The 8,195-nt window shown below is 43.8% G+C and overlaps 1 long non-coding RNA gene and 1 other non-coding gene across 2 annotated transcripts in view; both read right to left on the bottom strand.

Annotated features, from left to right (window-relative positions):
* Positions 1 to 5,457: 5,457 nt before the first annotated feature.
* Positions 5,458 to 8,195, bottom strand: part of LOC129392761 (uncharacterized) — a 3,952-nt gene continuing 1,214 nt past the window's right edge. Inside the window, exons 2-3 of the long non-coding RNA XR_008619229.1 lie at positions 6,910 to 6,996; positions 5,458 to 6,143 (exon numbers count right to left, since the gene is read on the bottom strand). This is a non-coding gene — a long non-coding RNA (uncharacterized lncRNA). The remainder of the gene's footprint in view (positions 6,144 to 6,909; positions 6,997 to 8,195) is intronic.
* On the bottom strand, positions 7,536 to 7,639 carry LOC112066039 (U6 spliceosomal RNA). Its single transcript, XR_002892399.1, has one exon. It is a non-coding gene; the product is annotated as a U6 spliceosomal RNA (small nuclear RNA).

Consider the following 8,195-nt stretch of genomic DNA (forward strand, 5'->3'; position numbering starts at 1 on the left):
ACAAAAAAAAAAAAAAAAAAAAAAAAAAAAAAAAAAAATAGTAGTTACCATTCACTGGATTCCTACCATGTGTCTGGCATTTTGCTAGGGCTTGACATACACCATCTCTAATCCTTCCAACAACTCTGTAAGGTATATAATATCTTCATTTTACAGATGTGAAACTGATGCTCAGAAGTAAAGGAACTTTCCCACAAAGTCCCTACTATTACCCTGCATCATTATTATTTAACATTGCCTTATATTTGCATAGTGAGAGTATTATTTACTCACCAACCTTCAGATCAGTTTTCTTCAAGTCTCAACACCCCCCAACTATTGTCACCGCCATTTTAGATGTAAAATGATTTGTCCAAGGTCACTCAGCAAGTTAATTGCTGAAGTAAGAGTAGGTGTAACTTGATTCCCAGTCCAGTGTTCTCTATTTAATAATGAAATATGGGAAATGGGAGAGGATCCCCGAAAATAGCAAGAATTGAGATTAGGGAAGTTTACCGTCGAGGTTAAGGGAACTTGGTGCTGTTCAAAGACCTTGGCTGGGCTAGGAAACCAAATATTTTGAAGTTTGTTATCACATTCTCTCCACACCGCCCTGCCTTAACCCCATTTCACCAGCAATAAATTTTACTCCTTAGTGGTCTCTGGTCAGAGCAAGAATGACTTCAGTTCCCAGATATTCCAACTGGGAAACAACAGATACACCATTCCCAGTGGTCCCCCACATTTTAACCAAGTGACCTTGGGTTAAGTTACTTCACCCTTACTTCCCTCAACTACAAAACAGGGGGAATAACAGCTTCTATTTTCTGGGACTACTGAGAGGATTAGTTGAATAAATGAATGAAGACATGGCCCTTACCTTCAAGAAAACTGCAATCTGGTTTTATTGTAAACAGTATAAGAAATCTGGCAGTTATTGTGGAATCTAAAAAAAATGTACATGGGACTTCCCTGGTGGCGCAGTGGTTAAGAATCTGCCTGCCAATGCAGGGGACACAGGTTCAAGCCCTGGTCCAGGAAGATCCCACATGCTGCGGACAATTAAGCCCGTGTGCCACAACTACTGAGCCCACATGCCACAACTACTGAAGCCCACACGCCTAGAGCCCATGCTCTGCAACAAGAGAAGCCACCGCAATGAGAAGCCCGCGCACCACAACAAAGAGTAGCCCCCACTCGCTGCAACTAGAGAAAGCCCACGCAGAGCAACGAAGATGCAACGCAGCCAAAAATAAATGAATTAATAAATTTTATAAATAAATGGTACAAATGACAGATATAAAAAACAAACTTATGCATTTGTAGTGATGTGGATGAACCTAGAGTCTGTCATACAAAGTGAAGTCAGAAAGAGAAAAATAAATATTATATATTAATGCAAATATATGGCATCTAGAAAAATGGTACAGATGAACCTATTTGCAGGGCGGGAAAAGAGACAAGAGACGTAGACATAGAGAACGGACTTGTGGACACGGTGGCGGGGTGGGGGGTGGAAGGGGAGGGTGGGACAAATTGAGAGAGTAGCATTGACATATATACACTACCACGTGTAAAACAGCTAGTGGGAAGATGCTGTATACAGCACAGGGAGATCAGCTCGGTGCTCTGTGATGACCTAGAGGGGTGGGGTAGAGAGGGGAGGGAGGCTCAACAGGGAGGGGATATATGTATACATAGAGCTGATTCTCTGTTCTACAGCAGAAACTAACACAACATTTTAAAGGAATTATACTCCAGTTAAAAAACATAACTTATGGTTACCAATGGGGGAGGGGAGAGGGATAAATTGGGAGATTGGGATTGACATATACACACTACTATATATATAAAATAGATAACCAATAAGGAACTACTGTATAGCACAGGGAACGCTACTCAATATTCTGTAATGGCCTATACGGGAAAAGAATCTAAAAAAGAGTGGATATATGTATAATATATGTATGACTCGTTCACTTTGCTATACAGCAGAAACTAACACAACATTTTAAATCAACTATACTCCAATAAAAATTAAAAAAAAAAAATTCGGTAGGACCTTGATCAAAAGTCTAGGGTCAAATTTCTCCCACTCACTAGCTATGTGGTATCTACCTAGTCAGTTTACTCCTCCAGCCTTCTCTGGGTATTGTGTTGTCTGGGTATTCCCTAAGAACCCTCTCACCTCTATCACATATTGTGATTTATAATAAGAAATATATATTTTGGCCTTTGTCCCCATTTCTGGCACAGAGCTCCTAAAACCCTTGGAATTTACTAAGTGATTAGAGAGAGGAGTGATAATGGCGTCATTTGTTATTCAAGCCCCTTTCAACCACACCTGAGTTTATGTTAATGAGGTGATTTTCGGAAAGCCCCTAAGAATGGGTGCTGTTTCCATGGGGAACCAACCACTGATTAGAGGGTTAGAACTTTCAGTCTCACTCCCAGACCTCCAGGGAGGGGAGGGAACTGGAGACTGAGTTTGATCACCAATGGACCATGATTTAATCCATCATGCCTATGTGATGAAGCCTCTATCAAAACCAAAAAGGATGGCATTAGAGAGCTTCCAGGCTGGGGAACACAGGGAGGTGCTTGGAGGGTGGTGTGTCCAGAGGGCATGGAAGCTCTGCAGCCCTTCCCACATACCTTGCCCTATGCATCTCTTCTGTCTGCTCCTGAGTTATATCCTTTCATGATAAACCAGGAATCCAGTAAGTAAATTGAGTTCTGTCAGCTGCTCTAGCAAATTAATCGAAACCTGAGGACGGCGTGGTGGGAAATTCTGATCTACAGTCAGTCAGAAGTGCAGATAACAACCTGCATTTGTGACGGGCATCCGAAGTGGTGGGAGGGGGCAGTCTCATTGGACTGAGCACTTAACCCATGGGGTCTGACACTAGCTCCAGGTAGATAGCGTCAGAATTGAATTAAATGGCAGGACACCCAGCTGGTGTCACAGAATTGCTTGATGTTTGGAAAACCCATATGTCTGGTGTCAGAGTTAAGTAATATTCAGAGAGTATTGTGTATAATGTAAACGGAAAAAATAGTTTTTTCCTTTACAATCACCAAGACCGAGACAGGAGCTGAAGGCAGGAGAGGGAAACCATAGTGGGCTGCTGGTCGGAAGGCTTCAGTAGGAAGCGGAACCTCCCAGAAAAGGAGAGAAGAGGGCTTGGGGCTCTCCTGGTATAAAGGCAATGGCACGAGGAACAAGAGAGGGAGCGTTCAACCCAGTCTTCAACCTCTGCTGCACACCAGAGCTGGAAAACCAGCGGTTATCAGTCCCGTGGAGGACACAAAACTTAAGTTTGCTTCCCAAATCGGCTCTCTTGGTAAAATTAATTTTCCCTTTGAAAATTATTAACTTACCTCCTAAAAAACATGACCACCAGGACTTCACACTAGAAAACCCAACCAAAAGTTCAAGGAGGATGGTAGTAACTTTGAGTCTCCCTCACTCTGTATCTGTGAACTGAACCCTGCCCCAGAAGCCCCATCTCTGTGCCATGGATTAACTACTCCCAAAAGCACACCTGACTCCTCTCAGCTGTCCTACTTCAACCTGGCAGCTGCAGCACAAAGATGTTCAAAGGAGAGGCAAAAAACAAACAAACAAAAAAAAACCCTCTGGTTAAGAACCAACCTCCAGGGACTTTCATAGTGGTTCACTGGTTAAGACTCCACCCTTCCACTGCAGGGGGCATGGGTTTGATCCCTGGTCGGGGAACTGAGATCCCCCATGCCACACAGCGCAGCCAAAAAAAAAAAAAAGCCAACCTCCATAGCCTTTATTGAGAATGAAGAGCCATGGGCTGATATGAATTATTACATCTTCCTACAGCTGTTCCCTTTTAAATATTTATCCTGGCAAACACCACCACTGTTTTTTACAACTTATTTTAATTGTGTGACTATTAAGCAAACGAAACCGTAAAATCAGCTCTCAGTGCTGAAATTTATGTGATTCATAGACCAGAGCTTATTAAAAAGAAATCCACCGAGTGCAAACTAGCCTCATGAGTGCCCCACACCATCTCTAGGCAGGTGTGAAGCCTTTTCACTATTACTACCTGTGGCTTCCAAGCTTCCAGTGTGTAGCGTAAAGAATCTACCCATTTCCCTGTGATTTTTTTTTTCTTAACAATCCTGATGAGTGAAAACCGGATGTCAGGGATGCTACAGTCCTAAAGGGGGTGGCAGAAGCTCTGAGAGAATCTCAAACAGGATCGGTACCCTGGAAGATTTAGAATCAAGGTCTGAGGGAAGGACTTAATCATGGGACTTCGAAGAGCCAGGAGGTATCCTGCATATTTGCTACCAAGGTCCTTCTTGATTTGGATCATGGAACTGCTTTGAGACTCCAGTAGAAGCCCTCCCTCCAAAAATGCACTTACACACAAATATTTATATAAAATTTCAGAGGGTTCAAGGACACCCCTGAGCCTATCCACAGATCTCCTAGGGGTCCATGAGCCTTCAGTTATTACTGCTTTCACTGTTACCACTCAAGCTGCCCTCATTTCTCCCCTTTTTACAGTAGCCAACTAACTCATCTCCCACTCTCTACACAGCAGGCAGAGTGACAGCAATCCTGTTAAAACCTAATCAGATCATGTGACTTCTCTGCTCAATATAACCCACTAGCTTCCCATTTCACCTGCAATAAAACCCAACATCTTGGGCTTCCCTGGTGGCGCAGTGGTTGAGAGTCCGCCTGCCGATGCAGGGGACGCGGGTTTGTGCCCCGGTCCGGGAGGATCCCACATGCCGCGGAGCGGCTGGGCCCGTGAGCCATGGCCGCTGAGCCTGCGCGTCCGGAGCCTGTGCTCCGCAATGGGAGAGGCCACAGCAGTGAGAGGCCCGTGTATCGCAAAAAAAAACACCACAACAACAACAACAGAAAAAAAACCAACATCTTTACAGTGGTTTACAAGACATGATCTATCTCCAGATCCCCTGCTGAGCTCATCTCCAGTTCTTCTCAGCCTTAACTCCTGCTGCTCTAGACACACCCATCTCCTTGTGATCCCTCAACAGGACAGACACCTGCTGCTCTGTCCTGTGCGGCCTTTTCTTGCCGCTCCCTCTCCACCTGGCTCTCTCCTTCATTCCTTCAAGTGTACTCACTCAACTGTCACTTTGTCAGCGAGGCCTTCCTGACCACTGTATTTAAAACTGCAACCCCCATTCTGCCCTCCCTGACACCTCCCTGTCCTCCTCTTCTTTCTTTTTCTCCATAACACCCATCATCATTTCACACAGTATACATTTTCCTTACTGTTTATTATCTTTCTCCCATGCTAACCTGTTAGCTGCAGGAGGGCAGGGATTTCCGTCTGTTTTGCCTCACTGCTGTACTCCAGGTCCTGGAATAGTGTCTAACCCAGAGTAGGCACTCAATAAACACTTGACTGATTGATGACTAGCTTAAACTCTGCAGTGCCATGAATGTGTCCAGACCGGGAGCAGGCGGGAATGTACATTTACTGAAATACCTCCAAGTGACAAGCGGTTTGCAAGTTAATATATGTCATCTCGTTTAACCGTCACACACAATCCTAAGAGGCATTTTTATCCCCATTTCACCATGCAAACTGAGCCCCAGAGAAATTAAGAAAATAAAGAGAGGTTACACAGCCAGTGGTGGAACATAATTCAAACCTAAGTCTGTGTGACTCCAAAGCCCTGCTATTCCCACCACACATCACCTCCTTCCTCTTGGTGGCAGTTCCCACTTCCCTAAGGAAATGCAACTGCCACCTTTCACACCTCCTTCCACTTTACAGCTGGGGTCTGAGTCAAAGATCATTAGGGGTTCCTTTGAGCTCTAATCAAGCAAAACACTTAGAGCCTGAGTCTTTTTGCACATTTACATCCAACACTGTCAAAGAGACAATGTAATGAACATCCTTCAGAGGGAAGTGTATTACTTTTAGAGATTCATTCATTCATTCATTCCATTCACTTACAGGTTTCATTCATGTATTCATAAATACTTGCCTAGTGCCTACTAGGCACCCGCTACTGTTCTAGGCACTGAGGATAAAAAGATGCACGAGGCACAGATGTCACCCTTCACAAACAGGTTTGAAGTCTCAGGTGGTACTGTCCAACAGAAGTATAACACGGGCCATTTGCAGTTGTATATTCTCCTGTCACCACATTTTCAAAAAAGTAAACAGTTAAAATTTATTTGAATAATATATTTTTATTGAACCCAACATATCCAAAATATCACTTCAACATGCAATCAACATAAAAATATTATTAAAGAGATATCTTACAGTCTTTTTTTGCTTGATAACATCTTCAAAATCAGTTTGTACTCTACACTTACAGCACATCTTAATTTGGATTTTTTTTTTAATTGAAGTGTAGTTGATTTACAACGTTGTGTTAGTTTTAGGTGTACAGCAAAGTGATTCAGTTATACATGAGCATATATCCTTTTTTTCATGTTCTTTTCCATTATAGGTTATTATGAGATATTGAATATAGTTCCGTGTGCTATACAGTAGGTCCTTCTTGCTTATCTATTTTATATATAGTAGTGTGTATATGTTAACCCCAAACTCCTAATTTATCCCTCACCCCAGCACATCTCAATTTGGACTGGCCACATTTCAAGAGCTCAATAGTCACATGTGGCTAAATGACAGCAACTGACAGCACAGGGCTGGGGAAAAGGACAGATGCAGTCAAGGCAACTTTCAAAACACCACAGTAAATGCAGTGACAGAGATTATGTTCAGGATCACTCAACCGAGGGAGTTCGAATTTGAGCCTCCAGTGACCTTCCAACCCCAGACCTGTTCATGCTGACGCACATAAAAGACTTTTCCCACTTCAAACAGTGTCCTCATTGCTGGCCTCGACCAACCAAACTTAATATATCCAAAATAAAATTCATCCTCTTACCTCAAATACCTCCTCCTGCTCCCTCATTTTCTATTTCAGCTGATGGCACCATTATCTATCTGTTCACTCAGGTCGTCTTCACTACATCTTTAGACAAAAGATTACTTTCTCTAGGAGATAATTTAAAATCTAAATGCTGGGACTTCCCTGGTGGCTCAGTGGTTAAGAATCCACCTGCCAGTGCAGGGGACACAGGTTCAAGCCCTGGTCCAGGAAGATCCCACATGCCACAGAGCAACTAAGCCCATGCGCCACAACTACTGAGCCTGGGCACCTAAAGCCCGTGCTCTGCAACAAGAAGCCACCCGCTCGCTGCAACTAGAGAAAGCCCGCGCGCAGCAACAAAGATCCAAAGCAGCCAAAAATAAATAAATAAATAAATTTATAAAATAAAATAAGCTTATAAAAAAATCTAAATGCTTATCCAAAAATGCACCTTCCTCTCCACCCCAACTAACCGAGCTTGCTCAGGCTACTTTCATCTCTCACATGGGTTGTCACAAGAACCTTTCTCTTACCCAGTTTTATTGAGATATAATTGACATTCAGCACTGTGTAAGTTTAAGGTGTATGGCATAATGGTTTGATACAGATACAATAAAAAGCAAAAAAGAAAAAATTTCCTTAAAAACATGAACCTCTTCACGAATTTGCATGTCATCCTTGTGCAGGAGAGCCATGCTAATCTCTGTATGGGTCCATTTTAGTTAAAGTTCTGCCCAAGCCAGCACTGAAAACCTTTTAATTGGTTCCCTTACTATTTCATAAGGCCCTTCAAGGCTCTCCATCCCCTACATAACAAAGTCCATGATCTTTTTCACATAACACAGAATTCCCTCCAGAGTGTGAGCTTTGCGTCTCTCTCTAACAATGCCCAGCTGTTTACCTTTCCTAAACCCTGAACAAGTTCTCTCACCTCCTCTGAGCCTGCTATTCTTTTGTACTTTGGTTGGTTGGTTTTTTTGGCCGGACCCCAAGGCTTGGGGGATCTTAATTCCCCCATCAGGGACTGAACCGGCCCCACCACTGAAAGCGCCCAGTCCTAACCACTGGATCGCCAGGTGTAAAAACAGCCATCCTAATCTCTCAAAAAGTTGACCTGAGGTTTAAAAGAAATATACTTTAGGGCTTCCCTGGTGGCGCAGTGGTTGAGAGTCCGCCTGCCGATGCAGGGGACATGGGTTCGTGCCCCGGTCTGGGAAGATCCCACATGCCGCGGAGCGGCTGGGCCCGTGAGCCATGGCCGCTGAGCCTGAGCGTCCGGAGCCTGTGCCCCGCAAAAGCAG

The sequence above is a fragment of the Physeter macrocephalus genome, chromosome 14, assembly GCF_002837175.3.
Source record: "Physeter macrocephalus isolate SW-GA chromosome 14, ASM283717v5, whole genome shotgun sequence".
NCBI classification, from domain to species: domain Eukaryota; kingdom Metazoa; phylum Chordata; class Mammalia; order Artiodactyla; family Physeteridae; genus Physeter; species Physeter macrocephalus.